General features: G+C 50.0%; 1 protein-coding gene and 1 pseudogene across 1 annotated transcript in view; both read left to right on the forward strand.

The window, feature by feature from the left end:
• LOC109771745 (probable cytokinin riboside 5'-monophosphate phosphoribohydrolase LOGL9) overlaps nucleotides 1-23,438 on the forward strand; it is a 189,202-nt gene that overhangs the window by 134,771 nt on the left and 30,993 nt on the right. The gene's annotated exons all lie outside the window — the stretch shown is intronic.
• LOC109758809 (cytokinin riboside 5'-monophosphate phosphoribohydrolase LOG5-like) lies at nucleotides 18,568-21,581 on the forward strand (annotated as a pseudogene).

Genomic DNA, 23,438 nt, shown 5'->3' on the forward strand with positions numbered 1-23,438 from the left:
ATGGTCCCCACATTCTCTCTCCCATCCCAACCGCACATGCATGGTCCTCCTTTCCACTCTCTCCTTCCAATCAGACACTAAACCACGAATATCCCACCGCATGCATGGTCCCCACTGATACATCCATTTTGTATCATGTTTTCCTACTGTTATTTATAGTGTTTTAATCAATATAACACTTTGTGGAGCAATTCTAATGCCTTTTCTCTCTTAATATGCAAGATTTACATGAAGAGAGAGATTGCCGGTAGCTGAAATTTTGGACCTGAAAAAGCTATGTCAGATATACCTATTCTACACATCTCCAAATGAGCTGAAATTTCACGGAGATTTATTTTGGAATAAATAAAAAATATTGGAGAAAAGAAATACCAAAGGGGGCCACCTAGGTGCCACGAGGCAGGGGGTGCGCCCACCCCCTGGGCGCGCCCTGGTGGCTTCTGGGGCCGCTGGCCAGCCTCCGGAGCCCATCTTCTGGTATATAAGACCATTTTCCCTAGAAAAAATAAAGAGAAGACTTTGAGGATTCAGCGCCACCGTCTCGAGGCGAAAGTTGGGCAGGAGGACTTTTGCTCTCCGGCGGAGAGATTCCGTCGGGGATACTTCTCTCCGGAGGGGGAAATCGAAGCCATCGTCATCGCCAACAACCCTCTAATCATGGGAGGACCAATATTCATCAACATCTTCACCAGCACCATCTCATCTCAAACCCTAATTCATCTCTTGTATTCAATCTTTGTATCAGAATCTCAGATTGGTACATGTTGGTTGCTAGTAGTGTTGGTTACATCTTGTAGTTGATGCTAGTTGGTTTATTTGGTGGAAGATTATATGTTTAGATCTATTTTGGTATTCAATACCCCTATGATCTTGGACATGAGTATGACGTGTGAGTAGTTGCTTTTGTTCTTGTGGACATGGGAGAAGTCTTGTCATAAGTAATCATGTGAATTTGGTATTCGTTCGATATTTTGATGATATGTATGTTGTTGTTTCCCTTAATTGTGTTATGTGAACGTCGACTACATGACACTTCACCATCTTTGGGCCTAAGGGAATGCATTGTGGAGTAGTTATTAGATGATGGGTTACTAGAGTGACGAAACTTAAGCCCTAGTTTATGCGCTATTCCGTAAGGGGCTGATTTGGATCCATATGTTTAATGCTATGGTTAGATTTGCCCTAATTATTATTTCGTAGTTGCGGATGCTAGCGAGAGGGGTTAATCATAAGTGTGGGGCTTGTTCAAGTAAGAACGCCCAAGCACCGGTCCACCCACATATCAAATTATCAAAGTAGCAAACGCGAATCAAACAAACATGATGAAAGTGACTAGATGAAATTTCCATGTGTCCTCAAGAACACTTTGCTTATTGTAAGAGACTGTTCCGGCCTGTACTTTGCCACAAAAAGGATTGGGCTACCTTCCTGCACTTTAGTTACTATTGTTACTTGTCACTTGTTACAAATTATCTTGCTATCAAACTATTCATTACCGATAATTCCAGTGCTTGCAGAAAATACCTTGCTAAAAACTGCTTGTCATTTCCTTCTGCTCCTCGTTGGGTTCGACACTCTTACTTATCGAAAGGACTACGATTGATCCCCTATATTTGGGGGTCATCACCCACCTACTTTTTCTCCTCCCAACCGGATACTTTGTGATTAGCATTTAATGGCTTCATCCTCCATCATGTCCGCGGATCATGTCCGGACATAAATACGGACATATACCAGAGAGATTTGCCGGTCAGCCTAGGAGATGTCGTAACAACGATAATTTCACAGTAAATACACAACAAGACACAAAAACAGAATGTCCCATCACCGACGAGTAACCGCCGATGAGGTCCACCGGTGCCATAGAACAGACTCATCAGTGTTGAATCCTCTATGAAGTTTTTGAAGTTTCTTGAATCATCCTCAGCGAGGAAAGGAAATTGCCGCACGTTGTTGTCAAGAAAATAGTATATTAGAATTAGTGATCAAAGTTATATATGAGGTTTGTGCCAATTTCTCGGTTTATACATACTTTTCGGCGGCTGCTAGGCGCCATCCGGCTGCATGCAGCGAAAAAGCACCCCCCCCCCCCCCGGTCAGCCGTTGGATGAACGCAATCGCAGCTATCCGTTTGAGCTCCCACACCCATGAATCAGTCATCGTCTTCCGCTAGCTGTGTTTGTTCACAACAAACAACAGCCGCCACATGTAGCTCTCACACAGCACGACAGCTTCCTCAATGACATGGCTCTGGCGGAGCGTCGGCAGAGTGCCGCCGAACGGTTTGTAGCATCGGCCTCGTAGCACGGCGATGTCATTGTAGCACCACCGGTCCTCGTAGCATCGTCTTTAAGCACGACGACGCCGTCCACTGCCTCACGGCACATAGCCGGTTTTTGCAGCACTGCTCGCAGCACATCGCCGTCTTAACATCGCCGAAGCAACCCGAGCCACCGTTGCAGCACTAGCTCGCAGCACGGCTCGTCGTCGCAACATCGCCGGAGTAGCCCGAGCCGCCTCGCAGCACTGGTTCGCAACACGGCGGCGTTGTCGTAGCATTGCCGGAGTAGCCCGAGCCGCCATTGCAGCACTAGCTCGTAGCATGGCGACACCGTCACAACATCGTCGCGGCTGCTAGCGCCGCTGTTACAGCATCCGTTGCATAGTTGAGCTACTGTCGTAACACTTGTGTGTGGCACAGTGGCGTCGTCACAACAACACTGGACCCTCCCGAGCCACCGTCACAGCAATGTCGGCATAGCCGAGATGTCGTCACAACAACGTTGTCGCAGCATGCCATGGCAACATCGCCTCATAGCATCTCTCTGGCGAGGAGCTCTCCACTACTTGCAGGAATGGAGAGGTTTCTGGTACTTGTGAGTTGCGTTGGGATTTCCTCGAAGAGGAGAGGATGATGCAGTATAGTAGAGATAAGTATTTCCATGAGTTAAGAACCAAGGTTATCAATCTAGTAGGAGAACCACATGAAACCTCGTTAGAGCACCTACACACAAAAGAGCAAATACTTGCACCCAACGCGATCAAGGGGGTTGTCAATCCCCTTGGCAGTTATTTGCAAGGATCCAATCTGATAGTGATAGATAGATAAATAAAAAGACAAAATAAAATAATGATGAATAAATAGCAGCGAGGTGTTTTTGGATTTTATATATGATAAAAGTAGACCTGGGGGCCATAGTTTTCACTAGAGGCTTCTCTCTTGAGCACATAAAGTACAGTGGGTAAACAAATTACTGTTGGGCAATTGATAGAAAAGCACGTAATTATGAAGATATTCAAGGCAATGATCATTTATATATGCATCACGTACGAGACAAGTAGACGGACTCTTGCCTGCATCTACTACTATTACTCCACCCATCGACCGCTATCCAACATGTATCTAGGGTATTAAGTTCATGAAAAACAGAGTAACACCCTAAGTAAAATGACATGATGTAGACAAAGTAAAATCGAACAATATGAATAAACCCCATCATTTTCCCCTTAATGGCAATAATACAAATACGTGTCATGTCCCCTTCTGTCACTGGGATTGAGCACCGCAATATCGAACCCATTACAAAGCACCTCTCCCATTACAAGATAAATCAATCTAGTTGGTCAAACCAAACGAATAGATCGAAGAGAAATACAAAGCTATAATAATCATGGATAAAAGAATTCAGAGAAGAATCAATTAATATTCATGAATAATCATAAACCCACAATTCATTGGATCCCAACAAACACACCGCAAAAAAAGATTGCAATGGATAGATATCCAAGAACATCGTGGAGAACATTGTATTAAAAATCAAAGAGAGAGAAGAAGCCATGAAGCTACTAGCTATGGACCCGTAGGTCTGTGGCAAACTACTCACATATCATCAGAAGGGCAACAAAGTTGATGTAGAAGCCCTCTGTGATCGATTCCCCCTCCGACACGGTGCCGGAAAAGGCCTCCAGATGGGATCACGGAAGAACAGAAACTTGCGGCAGCGGAAAAAGTATTTTGGGTGGCTCTCTGATATAATGGGAATACTTGAGAATTTATAGAGGTGGAATTAGGTCAAGAGGTGCCACAAGGGGCCACAACTGGCACTTGGCACTAGGTTAATAGGTTAGTCCCAAAAAATGATATATATATATATATATATATATATATATATATATATATATATATATATATATATATATATATATATATATATATAAGACATCAAGATTGATACTATAATAGCATGGAACAATCAAAAATTATAGATATGTTGGAGACGTATCAGTTCCCCATGGGTTGCAGGTTTGAGGCAGTAGCACATGCATCCCTCGCTCGAGGGGTTCATGACCGGGCGGTGGTCGCGCATGTGGTGTTCGTGGAGGTGAATGGAGGAGGACGAGGTACGGAGAAGAGAGTACGGGGGAGGATTGGGTCGGAGGAGGAAGATTATGTGGGGATAAGATTTGAGCGGTGGGGAACGAGGAAGAAAAATAGGGACACATGCTCGGGGCCCATGGACGCGTGTCGCTCGCGTGAGGCAGTTGTCGAGGAGACAGTCGACATCCGGATGAATCAAATCAACCCATACTTTCATTGTTCCAAAATATATGAAGTTCGACATTTTATCCTAATCAAACCTCTTTAGCTTTGACCTGGTATATTTAAAATATACCAACAAGTACCACACCAAATTAGTTTCATTAAATTCATGATAGAGTATATTTCTACACCATACATGTATATTTGATGCGTGGATATCTGTAAAGTTTTCTAAAAACATAGTCAAACTTATTTGATGTCATGGATAATAGTAAACTTTTCTATAAACTTGCTCGGACTTAAGAAAGTTTAACTTATGGCAAACTAAAAACTTTAAATATTTTAAATGGAGGAAGTAACCGGGTAGATAGAGTGGAAGGAACCGATTTAAATCTCGCACGGACAAGCATGGCAACCTGGAGCGAAAGGAAGTATGAACGCACCGAGGTGGATCACAAAGCACGTGTTAATTTAGTGCTCATCTCTCTCGCACTCCTAGTAACAATGTTTCACTCCGATTAGGGAATCTCCAACGCCGACGCGCAGTTCTTTCGCATCTGTTCGGATCACTGAAGTCATCCAACATAGTCCTGTATCAGTCTTAGGCATGGTCCGGACGCGTTATCTCCTGCAAACCGGAGAGAAACGTGTGGGAGGTTTGCGGTAGTCCGGACTGTTGTAACGCCTACTTCTGACCGCCATGACCCACCAAAAACCCCTCCTCCCTCCCGCGCATGCTTCCTTCCCGTTGACAACAGCCGGCATTCATGCCGCTGTAGAGCACGCCGCTCCACATTGAAGGCGGCTCAAGGCGAACGTGACCTCTCACTGCCTCCGCCACTGAAGCGGTGCGCCGGCCGAGGACGCCGTCCGCTGCACACCTGGCTAAACACGCCTCCTCTCCTTATTCAAACACCTCCATTAAATCCACGTGGAAGCTGAGAAATCTACTTCGTCCGCACGTCGTACAGGGACTGGCCTATACTAAACGCAACGCCAGGCAAGCTCTTCCCATCTTCCCTATATTTAAACAAGGCCAGACGCCGGGCAAGAATCGCACCACTCCGCCACTCCCCATCTCCTCCTTCCACTATTTTTCCACCCTTTCGATGGCATCCCACAAGCAAAAAGAGCAGTTCTCCGACATAAAAGCCGGTTGGGTGCCCACTGAGCCCGCTGGATACGAACAAGGCAGCCTACTGCTCCACCTCCCTCGTGAAGCCCGGCAGAGTAAGTTGCTGCCCCCAGCATGTGCTTCACCAACCCGCCGCTGCAGGCCAGCTCGCGGAGGTTCGAGTTGCGCCAGCCCGGCACGGGGGGAGTACGGCAACACGTGCATCATCGCTGCCACGAACGACGCTGGGTCATCCCGCGCCGTCCTCCGTCAACGCACGCGTAGCCGTGCGTTATCGGCAGAGAAAGGAGCCGTGTGCATGGATATCGATGAGTCGGTGGCCAGCGCGTCCGCATCCGCTGCCAACATCGAGGGAAGGTACAATGGGAGGCCGTCGTCGCTTGGGTCCCAAGAAGGCCATCGTCGGTGTCCGTGTCCGGTTCTTTCTCTCAGACATCCCTGGGCACCCGTCTGGGCTCACGGAAGCACCATTCCCCTCTGGCTGAAGCATGCTCTTTGCCACTCCGATGAGTGGTGCAGCCGGACATAGGGAAGATACGGGCGAAGAATATGCCTCCGGGACTCCCAGTTGTCTAGTTAGAGGGCCGCCTAACATGAGGAAGACAAACGGGTCCACCGCGGCCGGTTGTAGACTAGTGTAGCCTATGCGTGTTGTGGGAGTGGAGCTCTGTGCGACCGTACATGCACATAATTTTACCTTTTTAGTTAAAATATGTCCAAAATGTAACTAATTTTGTCTGGTTTGTATGAAATCCGTCATGTTTATATTTTCATCTGGTTTATTGAAAATGAGTTTGAAATGTATGCGGCAATGGTTCGTTGGCGGGCTCTCGCATCCGTGTCTGCAGATTGATCCCCCATCCACAGACAGATGTAGGAGAAAATTTACGGTTTGCCGTTGGAGATGACCTTCGCCCACTCTTTTCTAGTCCAGTACACCCAGACATGCCCAGTACCATTTGCATGCATGCACATCACTAGATCGTACGTGTAGTAAGAGCATCTACAACCGGACCCCTCAACCCTATCTCATACGCCCCGGCAGGCTGCCCGGTAACGATTTTCTAAACCCAGACGGGCCCCTCAAACGACCCTCAAACGCCTGGGCTGACCAGCACTCCCATATCCAGCCCAAATATGGGCGGATGTGGGGGCGACCAAACGCGCCCGGGCACGCTCGCCACGTCGGACTGACGGCGTCGCCCCACACGGACTCGCCGGGAAACCTAACGGTCCGACGGGCGCCTCGACCGTCGCTGCGGTTGGAACGCCGCGTGGCGCCACTCCGGCTCGCTGCCCGAGGCTGTAGCGGGCTATTTAAGCCGGCCGGCGCCCTGGAACCCTAACCCAACCCCCTCTTCCCTCTCCGCACCGCCTGTCCAAGCCCATCCACCTCCTCCCTCTCCCGCTCTGGCACTCTGTCCACGCTTCGGCACTCCGCCATGGTCCGAAGCAAGATCACCTACTATGCCATGCTGACGCCGGAGCGCCGCTACGAGATCTAACAGCAGATCCGGGCAAGGGAAGCCGCGCGCGCCGCACAGATCGCTGCCGGGCTGCCTCCGGACTCGCCGGAGCCGGAGGAGGAGGAGCAGCCGGGGGAAGAGGAGGAGGAGTAGCCAGGGGAAGAGGAGGAGGAGGAGGAGATGGCTCCGATGCAGGTGGACGAGGCGGAGGAGGTGGTCCAGCAGGTGCCGGCCTTCAACATGGAGCAGGCGGAGGCAGAGTTCGCCGTCGCCCAGTCCGACGAGATGGCCAAGCAGCAGGCCATCGTGGAGTCCATCCAGGATGAGGCCTATGTGGAGGCCAACCGGATGTTCCTCCGGCGGCAGCATGCGGAGACCGACGAGCTCGACGCGGAGATAGAGGCGGAGGAGGCCGGAGCGGAGCAGCCGGAGCTGCAACTGCCGCCCATGCTGCCGGAGCCGGACACGGAGATCGTCGACATCTTTGACGACGAGTAGCTAGGTGATCGACGTAGTACGTAGGTTTATTTTAGTTTGCGTGTCTTTGTGTGGATTTGAGAATCTAGTACAAGATGTCCGGCTGCAACTGTGGAAATTGGAGATATGACCGGTCAATGCCCGTGGACGTGTCCGGACGCGTCCATGCTGCCGCCCATGCTCCCGGAGCCGGACACAAAGATCGTCGACATCTCTGACAACGAGTAGCTAGATGGTCGACGTAGTACGTAGATTTATTTTAGTTTGCGTGTCTTTTGTATGGATTTGAGAATCTAGTATAAGATGTCCGGCTGTAACTGCGGAAATTCGAGGCATGCCCGGTCACTGTCCACGGACGTGTCCAGGCGCGTTCGCGGACGTTTGAGGGTCCGGATTTGCCACATGTGACTTTAGATGCTCTAAACTCGTGCAGCACACTGATCACTTTATCGTACATGGGCACGCACAGGATATCAAATAACCAAACTGCACCGGCCGGTGTATTCCAGTCTCTAAAAGTATAGCGCGTGGCATGCATGGCCTCTTTTTGGTACGGCCAACTTTTGTACTCTACCATGCATGCATGACGTCATGAATGAATACACTTATACATCAAGCAATTCTGGAATATGAGCGGTACAAGTTTATAGGACTGACGTGAACCGACCTTAATGGTTCGTGATATCTTATGTCTATCAGAGTTTAAGTGCTAGACTTGACACTACGAGCATCTCCAGTCGTTGGCCTTTCAGGGGGCGCCTAAAATCGCCGCCTAGAGTGAGCCGGCGCAAAAAAAGGCCTGGGGGCGAGTTGGTCCTCAGCCGCTGGCCCAGGGCCGCCCCTAGACGCGTTTAAATTTTTTCAAAAAAGAAAACGTTCGGCAAAGTTCGGCTAAACACGTCTAAATTCCGACAAACTTGGGCATATATTAGACATGTTCGCGGCTTTTTACATAGCAAATATATCTAAAAAAAGAACTTGCTGAACACGGAGTAGTCGCCGTCGTCGCCGCCGTCGTCATCATCGGCCTTCTCCTCCTTGACACGGCCGTCCCTGGTGGACCCTTGACTGGCGTCGCCATGGCGGACTGGTGGCGGCGGCGGCGCGTCGTCGTCGTCGCTGTCTTCGAGGACGACGGCTCCTCCTTCGTCGCGGCCCTGGCGGCGCTGCTCGAAGCGCCGCAGGGCAGCGCACTGGCGCTCCCTCGCCATCTTCAGGGAGTCCTTGCGCGCCCATTCCAGGGCCGCATCGTCGTCGAGCTCCACGTCGCCGTGTTCCGTCTTCACGGCGGGGAGACCCGGCTCCGTTTTCACTGGCGCGAGCCCCGGCTCTGTCTTTGGCTTGACGAAGCGTGGAGGAGCCGACGAGGAGGCGCGCCGGCCGCCCTCGCTGGGGGAGGGTATGCCAGCGGCGGGTTGTTGCCGCCCTCAAGGTGCGTCAGCACGCCCTCGAGCGTGCGGCCGGGGACGCCCCACCACAGGTGGCGCCCCTCGCTGTTCTTCGTGCCGCCCACAACCGGTGCTCCGTTGGTGGACGCCAGCCTCTGCTGCTGACGGCGCTCGAAGTACGACGCCCACGCCGCGTGGTTGTCGCGGCGTACTGGGGGAGGGCGAGCTGCTCGTCGATGAGGGAGGCACGCACGATCTCTACCTCGGCGGCGAAGTAGGGGCGCGCGCCACGGCGTCGGGCAACGGGGGAATGGGCACTCCCTCGTTGTTGTGCCTCCACCCCGTCGGCCCGGCGCGCATGTCCGGCGGCGCCGGGATGTTGGCCTCGAACAGGAGCCACGACTCCTGTTCGCGGAGCGAGCGGCGGCCGAAGCCGTTGGCCGCCGCCTCGTCACCGGGGAAACGTTCGGCCATCGGGGCTGTCGGAGTGAGGGAGGGGGAGGGCTCGGAGGCGGTGCACGGGAGAGGGAGAGGGAGAGGGAGGGCTCGGCGGCTAGGGCTGGTGTGGCCAGAGACGAGGGAGGCCACCGGCTTATATAGCCGCGCCCGTGTGTACGCGTGGCGGGAGGGGAGGTGTCGCCCCGCCGCCCCGTGACACGCCGCCCGTGAGGAATCAATGGCAAGGCTGACCGGCGGCGGCAGCGCGGCAGCCTTGGCATTGATTCCCGCGGGAACCGAGGCGATGAGGGCGACGAAGCGCCAGTCTCGCTGACTCGGCGGGCCCGCGACTGCTTCGCGCAAAAACAACTCGCCCCGGCGCCCCCGGGCGCCCCCCAGCGCGCCGGGTTTGGCCTGTGTCCGCCGGCGCTGATTTCGGTCCAGGCCGGCGAAAATCAGGCTCCTGGGGCGCGACTGGGCCGTTTTTTGGCGCCGGCGCGAAAAAATCGACTAGGAGGCCTTTCTGGGGCGCGGCTGGAGATGCTCTAATGCTCGCGTTTTTCTAAATTTATTTCAGGCCTTTCGACGATGTGCGTCCAGTGAAAGAAGTCATTTCCGTCGACCATGAAGGCTTATGTGACGACTTCGTCAATCTCAACATAATGCATTGGCTCATTCTCTCGAAGATGCTCATAGAGTAGGATGTGCGTAGTTGTGTTCCTAGGGATGAGCATATCTGCGTATGTATGAACGTGTACGTATGTACTGTCTAAAAATAATAGTAGGGCTGGCTATTTGTGAATTGCCTTAAATAATTGGCGTGAATTGATTCTTTCAGCCGACCCATCTTCCTCCTCCGCCATTTCGTTCCCACTGGGAACGCCGCCATCTCCCGTTCGCTCTCGGCCATCTTAGTTGGGCCCCAACTCCCCGCAGTCTATGTTTCCCATTCGCCTCATTTTCCTCTCCGTCCTTGGCTGTCTAAATTTGATGATTAGAGAATAGGCCGTCGGTTTGTTGGGTAGATCTGCGGGAGCGCAGGCTGCCCGCCCTGGTTCGAGTCCCAGTTCGGTCGAGGGGGTGATTAGAGATTTTCTCCTACAAAAATATGCCGAGAAGGGCTAGTCCTGGCTGGTCTTTTTTTAAAAAAAAAATTTAACGATTACAGTTAGATGACGAACATCTGGCTTCCTGTCCGCGGACCCGTCATTTGTCATTTGGTGTCATCCTTCGGTGATTCCGTTGGAGTTGCCCTAACAACCTAGTAGGGTAAACAGACGTATATATGCATTGAAGCAAAGCACGATTGTTGGCTTTACACATGTGGATACGAGTGTGCTGTGTGCGTCCTCCGTACTCGTTTAGCGTTCTGAATCTCGAAGGGCCAAAAATTAAAGTTTAGCGTTCTGAATCGATTCGTCAGTGCACCCCACCACCCATTTAACGAGGCAAGGCAGCCGCCCATGCACTGCGCTAGCTAGAGAGGGGCGCTCCTACGTTCCACTAGTGCACAAGTGGCAGGTACATCACAGCGCGCTCATGTACGTACCTACACAGACGACGTGTCAGCGCGTGTCGGGTTGGAAATTAATCGGTCCATGGATCGGGCTGGGCAGCACTCACTACTTTATACTCCTACATGCATGCACACAGCACAGGAGTAGTACGTGCGTCCTAACTTAGACATGCGTGGACGGATTCTGGGCCTCCACCTGGCCCCGTCTAGGCCCGGGTCCCGGGGTCTGTCTCCGCCACTGTTTGTTTCTGGAGAGCAACTAGTTAACGAGCGCTTTTTCGGGAGCCTCGCAACGATCAGCATCATTTAGCGCGCTCTCAACCATTCGCCATCCCTTGGAATTTTGTTTTTCTTTTTTTTTGCACGTGTTTTCGGCTTTTTAAACAGGCTTTTTCGACGTTTTGGTTTTCCACCGGTCTTTCTTAGCTTTTCGACAAAAAAAGTTTTAAAAAAAAAATTGCGCGAAAAAACGTGTTTTCTTTTTTTCCCCTTTCGCGAGAGTTACGGTTTTGCTTCCGCGAGAGGCACGGTTGTGCTTTCGCAAGAGTTACGGACGTGCCTCTTGGAAACGAAAAAAACGCGTTTTCTGTTTTTTTTCCTTTCGCGAGAGCCACGGTTTTGCTTCCTCGAGAGGCACGAGTGTCCTTTCGCGAGAGTCACGGGCGTGCCTCTCGGAAATGAAAAAAAACACGTTTTATGTTTTTTTTCCTTTCCCGAGAGTCACGGTTTTGCTTCCGCGAGACACACGGTTGTGCTTTAGCGAGAGTCACGGCCGTGCATCTCGAAAACGAAAAAAACGTGTTTTCTGTTTCTTTTTCTTTCACGAGAGTCGCGGTTGTGCTTTCGCGAGAGGCACGGACGTGCCTCTCGGAAACGAAAAAAACGCGTTTTCTGTTTTTTCGTTTCCCAAGACTTTTTTTCTTTCGCGAGAGTCACGGTTTTGCTTCCGCGAGAGGCACGGTTGTGATTTCGTGAGAGGCACGAGCGTGCCTCTTTTGGAAAGGCAAAAAACCCGTGCTCCCGGTTCGTTTTTTCGTCCGGTTTTTTCGTGAAAAAAAAAGTTCATCAAAACCTAACAGGGGATCTAGTTTTGAAGATCTCGACGCGAGGAATCCAAACGATGAAAGCGGTTCGAGATTTGGATGCACGCCTTGAGAAATAAAACATTTTGAATAAACGGATCTACGAAAGGGAAAACTCCCAGGTTGCGACAAGTGGCGCGCTGCATATGCGCCACATGTTGCAACCAGGGGAGTTGGAGTGATCTTTGCAACGAGTACTCATCAACTAGTGATTTCGTTGTTTCTGACGTACGGTGGATCCTATATAGCGCATAGGGCGCCCCTAGGAGGGATCCGGCTTGCCTGCTCGCTCCCCATGCTCCTATCCGTGTTCCCACTTCATTCTACGGCTGTCTTTTTTTCTTTTTTTTTCTTTCTAATCTCATCATCTCCGCCACTGATTTTAAGGGGGTGGGGCCGGACCTTATATTGTTCCAATCAAATGAAGCCACGTACGCGGGAGCATGGATGGGAGCACGCGCGGGGAGCAGGCAAGTCTCGTCCCCCCTAGAAGAGCTCCAATAAACCGCATTTTGCGGCGAATAGCTCACGTGACGCACAGGAGGCGTGCGACTGGGTCGGCCCATTCGCTGTCTCGCACAGAATGTAAAATTCTCGCACAGGAGGCGTGCCACTGGGTCGGCCCTATATAGCGCATAGGGCGCCCCTAGGAGGGATCCGGCTTGCCTGCTCGCTCCCCATGCTCCTATCCGTGTTCCCACTTCATTCTACGGCTGTCTTTTTTTCTTTTTTTTTCTTTCTAATCTCATCATCTCCGCCACTGATTTTAAGGGGGTGGGGCCGGACCTTATATTGTTCCAATCAAATGAAGCCACGTACACGGGAGCATGGATGGGAGCACGCGCGGGGAGCAGGCAAGTCTCGTCCCCCTAGAAGAGCTCCAATAAACCGCATTTTGCGGCGAATAGCTCACGTGACGCACAGGAGGCGTGCGACTGGGTCGGCCCATTCGCTGTCTCGCACAGAATGTAAAATTCTCGCACAGGAGGCGTGCCACTGGGTCGGCCCTATATAGCGCATAGGGCGCCCCTAGGAGGGATCCGGCTTGCCTGCTCGCTCCCCATGCTCCTATCCGTGTTCCCACTTCATTCTACGGCTGTCTTTTTTTCTTTTTTTTTTCTTTCTAATCTCATCATCTCCGCCACTGATTTTAAGGGGGTGGGGCCGGACCTTATATTGTTCCAATCAAATGAAGCCACGTACGCGGGAGCATGGATGGGAGCACGCGCGGGGAGCAGGCAAGTCTCGTCCCCCTAGAAGAGCTCCAATAAACCGCATTTTGCGGCGAATAGCTCACGCGACGCACAGGAGGCGTGCGACTGGGTCGGCCCATTCGCTGTCTCGCACAGAATGTAAAATTCTCGCACAGGAGGCGTGCCACTGGGTCGGCCCATTCGCTGTCTCGCGCAGAATGTAAAATTCTGCAAAAAAGTATCACGCTACCGATGGGACTCGAACCGGCGACCTGCTACATATATACGATACGGGCTAACTACCACGTCAGGTGAGTTAATATGAAGCATTGGCAACACCACACTTAAAGAAACGGCCAGCAGCGAGGAAAAATAAAAACCAGTCCGCCAAATTCCAAAAAATAAAATTTGCGGGAAAGGGATCCTACTCAACTCCTCCCACCAGAGAAGCAAGTACGTAACCACTGTAGTAACTGAGCCTTAGTATGTACAATTGCAGCCCGGAGTATATGAACTATAATCCACGGCAAATTAATTATTTTTTTTAAAATTTGTAGCATAATTTATTAAAAAGAAACTCTTTTTGAAACGCAAACATTATTTGGAGACTCAAATTTTTCAAAAACAAACAGGAACAAAAAACTGAATACGTGAATATATATAAATTATGAACTACTTTTCTTAAACGCAAAACATATTTTGTAAACAATAAATTTTTTGGAAAACTGAACATTTTTAAAAATTAAACTATTTTCACAAATATTGAGCATTTTTCGAATTTGCAAACTGGAATTCAAAAACATGATTTAAAAAAACCATGAACAAATTTCCAAACTGCTGTATTTTTTGGAATATGTGAACAAATTTCAGAAACAGGAACAATTTTTTGAATATGTGAAATAAAACAAATATATGGAAAAAAATTAAATTTGTGAAATATTTTGAAACATGAACATTTTTTGAATATGTGAAAAAATTTACGAAAACGAACAAATTTTGAATTTCCCAAACATTTTTCGGAAATTTGAACATTTTGTGAATTTGTGAACAATTTTTTAAGGCACGAAGGATTTTGAATCTTGAGAACAAGTTTGGAAACGCGGACTATTTTTTGAAGCACGAACATTTTTTGAATCTTGAGAACAAATTTTGAAACGAAGAACAATTTTGAAAACTCCTAAACAAATTTGGAAGCGCGAACAATTTTTTTAAGAACGAACCTTTTGTTGATACTCGAGAACATATTTCGAAATGGAGAACAATTTTGAAAAATTCCGAACAAATTTGGAAGTGCAACATTTTTGAGAAACGCTATTTTTGAGAAGAAAAAAAACGTGAAGGTTGTATGAAACAGCGAACACTTTTAGAAATTGTGAATAAAATTTGTAAAAACTCAACCACTCGAAAAGAGCAAACAATTTTTGGAAATGAGAACATTTTTGTAAAATCTCCCAAAATTATAAAACATGAAAGTTTTTTTGAATACCCGAACATTTTTCAAATTCGAAAACAAATTTTGGGGACTCGAACATTTTTGAAAACTGGGAACATTTTTTGAAACTCCTGAACAAAACTTGAACACATGAAGAATTTTTAAAACTTGCGTACATTTTTTGAAACTCCCGAACAAAATTTGAAACATGAACATTTTTTGCTATTTATGAACAATTCTTTAAATGGAAACTCGCAACAAAATTTGAAAACATGAACATTTTGTGAATTTGGTGAACAAATTTTGAAATGGGAAGATGTTTTGAAACTCCCAAACATAATTTGAAACGTGAACAAAAAGAAAATAAAAAGAGAAGAAAAAGGAATTGAAAGATGAAATAAAGAAACAGAAAAACAAAGAAAAAAAAAGTAACAACAAAGAAAAAGCAAACAGAAAAAACCAGGACCCAGTTCAAGAACCTTCTAGAAGGTTTCCAAAACCGTTCAGGAACCCTCCAGAAGGTTCCCAAAACCGGACGGCCCATCTTAATTTTTTTTCTTTTCTTTTCTGGTTTCCTTTTGCTTTCCTCTTTTTCGAAATCAAAAAATGTTCATCAGTGTAAAACAATGTTCAACAATTCAGAAAATGTTCATCGAATTCAACTTTTTTTTTCATCAGATTAAGAAAATGTTCAGAAAAACTAAAAAAAATGTTCACTGAATTCAACTTTTTTGTTCATCGGATTTAAAAAACTGTGCACCAAAATTTGGAATTTGTTAACCGACCTAAAAAATTGTTCATTAAATTCATATTTTCTTGATCATTTTCAAAAAATGTTCATCAAACTCAAAATGTCTTCATCCATTTTTCCAAAAAAATGGTCTTGAATGCAAATGTTGATCATCAAGTTCAAAATTGTTCATTGAATTCAAAATTTGTTCATGAAATGTAAAAAATGATCATCATTTTGAAAAAAAATGTTCAGAAAAATTCAAAACAAATATCAACAAATCAAAAAAAATGTCATCGAAATCAACTGTTTTTGTTCATCAGATATAAAAGTTGTTCACCAAAATTCAAAATTTTTATACCGGCCTAAAAAAAGTTCATTAAATTCAAATTCTGTTCATCATTTTCCAAAATGTTCACCAAACTCAAAATTTATTCCTTGATTTCAAAATTTGTTCAGACATTATTCAGAAAAAAATGATCTTGAATAAAAAATTTGTTCATCAAGTTCTAAAATTGTTCATCGAATTCAATATTTGTTCATGAAATACAATTTTTTTCATCATTATTTAAAACTGCTGATAAAAATTGTTCATCAAAATTAGGAAAATGTTCATTCTTTTGAATCACAAACATTTTTGTATTCAAGAACTGTTTTATGAAAATTTATAATGTTTTGAATTTTAGAACCAACCCCGAATTATATTAATATAGAATAAAGTAAAAACAGACCATAAAAAAGAAAAAAAAACAGGGGCGCGCGGGGTGTGTAGGGGTGCGCGCTGCCGCCATAGCGAGCGCCCCACGCGCCATATAGGAGGACTCCTGACGCCCCTGTCCAACTCGGCAAGGAGCTGGTACGTGACCAATCAAGTTAATTATGCACGTTTTATGCATGATGGTCAGTGTTAGCTACTTAGAGCATCTACAACAGGGTGCCTCAATACTGCCTTATGCGTCCGGGCGGGCCGTCAGGTCACTGTCCGTTTACGATATTTTGACCCATACGGCCTCTCAAACGTCCCTCAAATGCCCGGGCTGACAGGCACCCCCTATATGTACCCAAATATAGGACGGATATGGGGCGTCCGGGTGTGCCCTGGCACGCCCGCCACATCGGCCCCGACAGGCCAATCCCACCCCAAATCGCACGAAATTCATCCCCAAGACTAGTCGGATCCATTTGCTATCTCCTCTCTTTTTCCTCCTCCGCGCCGTCCGTCTCGCGCTCCGCCGCGCGCTTGCTCCGCAGCCATTCCCAGGCTCTCCGCCGTCACCTCAGAAAGAGCCCTCCCGTTCTCGCCGGCTCGGACGCCACCGTGGTACGTCCGGAAACTCTCTGGCTCTGCCTTGCGCTTGATGTGTTCGACACATTGCCCGATCGGATTTTTTATGATTTTGCTAGGGAAAACGATGGATTCCGATGCTTCATCGGACGAGGAGTATGAACCGAGGGAGCTTGACAAAATGATTCAAGATGAGTTCTTCGACTCATCAGATTCGGACGAAGAAGTGGACATGATTATACTCATGAGCATGCAAGAGTAAATGGATCGGCAAGTGGAGCATATTCTCAACTTCAAGGGCTCAATCAAAGGGAGAAGAGTGATCAACCGGGATAGGGTGTCCGAAGCAAAGATACTGCACAAGGACTACTTTGCTCCCAAACCAACTTTCCCGGATGATCCATGATTTTTTTTTGCCGTTTTCGCATGCGGAAACCGTTGTTTTTGTGAATTGTGGAGGAAGTGGAGGCACACGACGACTACTTCAAGCTCACAAGGGATTGCTACGGCCAACTCTCTTTCTCGAGCAAGCAGAAGTGCACAGCTGCTCTCAGGATGCTTGCACTTGGTACTGCTGCAGATGGCGTTGGTGAGATGGTCAGGATGGTGGAGCACGTGCATGAAGACTACTGTCAAGTTTGCCCACGCCGTGGTGTAGGTGTTTGGACCTGAGTATATCACAAAACCAAATGCGTAGGACATGGAGAAGTTGTTGGCTATTGGAGAGGCAAGGATATTTCCAGAAATGCTCGAATCAATTGATTGCATGCATTGGCAATTGAAGAACTGCCCCAAAGGTTTGCGGGGAATGTATTAAGGTCACACCAGATAGGCCACCATCATACTAGAAGCGGTGGCATCACATGACTTATGGATTTGGCATGCTTTCTTTGGAATGTCGGGTTCTCATAACGACATCAACGTGCTTCAACGATATCCGGTGGTTAGGAGGCTTTGTAATGAGAAATCACTGCCGTGCAACTACACCGTCAATGACCGAGAGTACAACATGGGATACTATCTTGCTGATGGTATATATTTTCAGTGGGCGGCGTTTGTGAAGACCATATCCGAACCGCATGGCAATAAACAGAGCCACTTTGTAACAATGCAGGAAGCAGCTTGGAAGGATGTGGAGAGGGCATTTGGTGTGCTTCATGCTCGTTGGGGAATTGTGCGGAGCGTTGCATTGATGCGGGAATCAGAAACTTTGTGGCAGCTAATGACATGTTGTCTTATTCTGCAAAATATGATTGTCGAGGACGAGATTGATGGTGTAGCCCAAACCCATGATTTCGAAGCACCCGGAAAACAAGTTGAAATCCCGGAAGATCAAGATGCGGCTCAACTGATGAACTTTCTGCAGATACACCAGAATCTTCGAAATCAGCAGGTGCACACGCAACTACTCAATGATTTTGTGGAGCACGTGTGGACCCACAATGGCAACCAAGGAGGCAATGTTTGAGTTTGACACTTAAAATAAATTTTATACAAACACTATATATGTTTCGTATCAACATTTACTATTTATGTGCGACATTGGCTTGTATAATCAACGTGCATGGATTTGCATGAATTTGAGAGTCCGGATTTTAGATATGTGGATGCCCGAGGACCTACGTATTATGAAGTCTGTAGATACCTTTCTGTTGACACTAAAGTTTCTCCAACTGGCCTAACAGTATGTTGTTTGCGACTGCTTTCTCTTTGATGTGCAGTGTCATACCTACCACGATCGACACCATGCCCGAAACCACGGACAGGAGGAGACCATCCGTGCATGCATCTAGTTGCGGAGTAGCCGTAGCTTGTAGTAATGATGTACTGTATACTAACAAACTACTAATTCATTCATGCAAAATGGAACAGATCACCGGCCGGGGTGACGGTGGGGGAGGTGGTGGCAGTGTCGGGGATGCACGAGCGGAAGGCGGCCATGGCGCGCAACGCCGATGCCTTCATCGCGCTGCCCGGCGGCTACGTCACCCTGGACGAGCTGCTCGAGGTCATCGCCTGGGCGCAGCTCGGCATCCACACCAAGCCAGTTAAGCTCATCAAACAACTGGTCTTAGCTGCTCTAGTTGCTTACGTACTTAGTGTTAGAAGGAAGAAAGAGATTTGGTGAAATCGTTCATTGTATTGATTGAGCCTCGTGGACATATATATAAGAGTACATGGTCAACTTGAAGTACAAGACAAGCAGAAACATATCCTAATCTATCTCATATTTCCTAACTAAACATAATACTCAACATCCCCCGCAGTCACAATGGTAGCGAAGCAGACGGTGAGACTGGAGAAGAATCCGAAGGAAAACCGACGGACACCACCCCCCCCCCCCCCCCCGGTCGTAACGGTCGATGCATCGCGGAGTCGTGGCTGAAGTGGAAACCGACGAGGTTGCTCAAGTAAGGTGGTAGCCCTTTGTGCCGTTTGTCGATGTTGCCAAGAGCGTGGGTGGTGTAACTGTAGTCGAGGTAGCCGTGCGAAGAACGCCGTGGTCGGTGTCGGGTCGGGGGTCGCCGATGTCGAGGTAGTCGCCGTGGAGCCGCGGCGGCGGGAGGCCTAAGAAGGCGGCAGCGGCTAGAGAAGGAGCGAGGCGGCGGTGCTCGTAGTAGGCGATAATGAACCCGACAGCGTGACGAAGACCAGCGCGGACGATGGTGTTCCCGCGTTTAGGGAGGCGGCGCGACGCATACCACGTAGAAGTCGACGCGCAAGGACGGCGGAGTGGACCGTGCGCCGCGACGCTATGGCCCGGAGGGGCGACGCAGCGGCAGCGCGCGGGTCAGGGCGACGGCAGGGAAGACCTCAGGACGGTTGCAGGGACCGCGTGCCACGCTCGCTACGGCCCGACGGGGCGACGCAGCGGCAGCCCGAGGGTCGGTGCAACCCCAGGGATGGCCTGGAGCGGACGGCCTTGGGGCGGCGGTTGACCGCGGGCCGCGACACTACGGCCCGAAGGCGACGCAACGGCAGCGCGCGGATTTGTGCAACCACGGGAACGGCCTCACGGTGATGGCAGGGACCACATCCGCGGCGCTACGGCACAAAGGGGCGACGTAGCAGTGGCGTGGATTGGTGCAGTCACATGGAGAACCATGGGGCGGCGGCGCTGCGGCTCGATGAGGCGACGCAGCGGCAGCCCGTTGCTCGACTGGACGAGATGTGCATATACTTGATCGTAATTTTCACGAAATCCTACGACGTGCAGTCAGCTGATTAGATCGCAAACGCGACCGATGGGGTAGGAGCACCAGATTGGAACATACGTCGGGCATGCAAGCTGATCCGTGTCAAGCGTTGTGCAAAGAAGAAGACCCATGCACATACGTGCATGCAAGGAGCAACTCCAACACGGGGCAATGGTGACCGGAGGCACGCGCCCATGCACCACGCCCATGCAGCACGCCCGCGCAGGCGCGCGACGGCAGGCCAACGCATGACCGTGCTATCGGCCGCTTACCAGCGCGTTGGCGCGCGGCAGAGCCCGGGCGTTATGCGGCTACCTATCCAGTCGGAGATGATGGTAGATATGCATAGTAGAGGACAAACGACGGGCGACTCAATCCGACCAGGATCGAAAAACCAAAGAATAACACTGATCAATCAATCGGCAAGAGAGAAAACCCTAATCAATGAATCGAGAAAAAGACTCTTTAGGGCAGCCGGTCAACGGGACTGGCGGACGAACTCTAGACACGGGCGGCGCGGCCCCCGGCGGTGGTCATGAAGGCCGACCGCCCCGGGGACGACGCGGAGCGGAAGCGGCGGACAACGGCTAGAGTTGGATCGATTAGTCTGACACCATATTAGAAGAAAGAGAGGAATTTGATGAAATCGTTCATTGTATTGCTTGAGCCTCGTGGGTATATATATAGAAGTACATGATCAACTTGAAGTACAAGATAAGCCGGAACATATCCTAGTCCATCTCATATTTCCTAACTAAACATAATACTCAACACTTAGTTAGCTCTGCTAATGGCGGAATGGTGTAGGTGGGGCTGCTAAACGTGGAGGGGTACTACGACTTCCTGTTGGCCTTCATCGACAAGGCCGTGGACGATGGCTTCATCAGGCTATCCCAGCGCCACATCTTCGTGTGGCGCGCCCGACGACAGAGACCTCGTCCTCAAGCTCGAGGTAAATAGGGGCATGTATAATGGTTTTTCTTAGGAATGTTACGTAGGATAATGATGAGGTGGAGGAAAGAGAAACATAAGAAAAGGCGTGTCTTCTCTGATCTCATGTCTCATCATATTTTTAGGAATAGTCAGTTATTAAAGATAATACTAAGGGATGACCCATTATAGACATATTTTTTTATCATCTCTAAATTACATGCAAAATCTAAGATAAGACTATCTTATCAATTATTATACATGTCCTAAGTAATCACGCACCTTCCTTCGTAAAAAAAAAAAACTTCTTGAACGCATGACTAGCTTGGTCCGTCCGGTCCATGCACCCACCCAAAAAAGAGCTTGACTTGTCGTCTGCGCGCTTCTTCCGTCCTAGCACTAGCTACTACGAGTACTTCTACTCTCTTTTTTGCGTATCGAGTTGAGAGTTCAACTCTCTTTCTCCATCAGCTGTGTACACCAAAAGTTGCCATGATTGATCAGTGTGTATATGTACTCTGGCAGAGTTGGTCTTCGTTTTGCTTAGGTAGAAAATAGGTTGAGTCAGCACTCAGCAGGCACCCTTCTCTAATTTTGGCTCAGATGAGCTGACATTGTACCAGATTCTCTAATATGATTAATTAACTAATTCATGCGTGCGTACGTGCAGGAGTACGTGGCGGTGGTGGACGACCCGGCGACGCCCAAGCTATGGTGGGAGATCGAGCAGGTCGACTACAACGCCACGCTCCAGGCAGAGATCGCCCGCTGATCCATCGACACTTGCTCAATCACGCTACTCACCCTACTAGTACTACTGTATGAGACCAATTGATTACTGGCCCGCTAGGGGTTAACAGATTAATCTGGTACCATCACACGTACGCCATGCATTCATGCATGTAGTACGAACGGAGGAACGGGATATTCCACTTTGGTGCATGCATGCATGTATGCATTCGCGCGTGTTAAACTTCCAACACGTTCCAGTTTGTGCCTGCTAATTACTACTGCAGTTGGTTGGTAAGTACTATCTATTTTGCTGATGTACTGTCCGTATCTGGAACAGTGGTGTGTATGGTGATGGTGCATGCCATAATTAATCATCCCTAAATATTTGTCTAAATTATTCGTGCAGTGAGCTATTCTTTCCTTTTGACCGGATATTTGCGCAGTAGTAAGTTTGTGCTCACTACTTGTTGGCTGACTAGTTTGACCTCCATGCACACATAGTCGATCGATCAACGCGTCTTAGAACCTCCCTCGAACCCGAACTAGCTCCCGCTCCCCCGTCCCTAGGGTTCCCCCGCCGCCGCCACCGGCTCCCCCGCGCGGAGCCACCGCCGCGCCGGCCGGAGCCCGCCGGAGCCGCCAGCCCCTTCCCCCTCCCGTTCCCCTTCTCCTCCCCCACCCCCCTCCACGCCCTCGTACCCCCCGCCGCCTCGCTCGGGGAGGCGGCCGGGGGCCCTTCCACCGCGCGCCGCTCGGGGAGGCGGCCGGGGGCCCTTCCACCGCGCGCCGCTCGGGGAGGCGGCCGGGGGCCCTTCCACCGCGGGCCTCCAGCCCTCCCCCGCGTCTACCCCTACCCGTGTCCCTCCCGCCTCCCGCCGCTGTCAGCGTGCGCCGCCGGTCCTCGGCCGCGTGGTGCTGGCGGCGGTGGGCATGCCCTTCCCCGTGCGCGGCCTTCCCCTGCTCGGGCGTGATGGCAGGCGGCGGTGCGCCTCGGCCGGTGGCGGTCCGGCGTCCTGGTGCGGAGGCCGGCGGCGCTCGCCATGGTGGTGCCGCCTCTTGGCGGCGGGGCGGTCCAGTGGTGCTGGCCGGCCGGTGGCGCGTCCCCGGCCCAGATTTGGGCCCGTAGGGTCCCTTCTGGGTCCTTGCGGGTCGGCTCCAGCGCGACCGCGACGCTCTCTGTATGGGGAGGCAGGTGAGCGGCTTGGACTGGGACAGCGACGCCGACGGCGTGCCAGCTGCTGCGCGGAGGCGGGAGCTGTCCGGGCCTTTGAGGGCCCGACTGGGCCTGTGGGGCCACGGGCCCGGTAGGCTCATGTTATGGCGTCCGGTCGGCTACCATCGTGGACGGTGGAGGTGGGGCCCTCCCGTATGCCAACGGTGCTGCTGCCCTAGTCCCGGCTCCTCTTCTTCGTTGTGCAGGCCATCTTCGCGGTGCCGTAGTGAGACAGCGTTGGAAGCTTCGTGTCTGTGTTGGCGCAGGGAGGTGGTCGGTCTGGTGGCGAGCTCCGAAGTGCCTGAGGTAGAGGCTGGGATCGGGAGAAATCCCTATTGGCTTGGCCGACACCGACGCGGTGGCGCCTGAGGGTGCCGCCGGACCTTCCTGGAGGGCGTCGGGGCTACCCTTCCTCTCTCCTCGCCGCGTACCGGGGAAAACCCTTGGCAGCAGCGTCGTCATCGTCGCGTCCCTTCTTGGAGGTGTTGTTTGGTGCCGGCTGTAACGCCCACGATGCGGCTATATCTCCCACGTGTCGAGGCACGACTTAGAGGCATAACCGCATTGTGGTTTTGTCGCAAGAAGGGTCATCTTCACACAATCCCATGTAATGAACAAGAATGGGATAAAGAGAGTTGGCTTACAATCGCCACTTCACACAATACTTAAATAAATCATACATCA

The sequence above is a fragment of the Aegilops tauschii genome, chromosome 5 (assembly GCF_002575655.3).
Source record: "Aegilops tauschii subsp. strangulata cultivar AL8/78 chromosome 5, Aet v6.0, whole genome shotgun sequence".
Taxonomy (NCBI): domain Eukaryota; kingdom Viridiplantae; phylum Streptophyta; class Magnoliopsida; order Poales; family Poaceae; genus Aegilops; species Aegilops tauschii.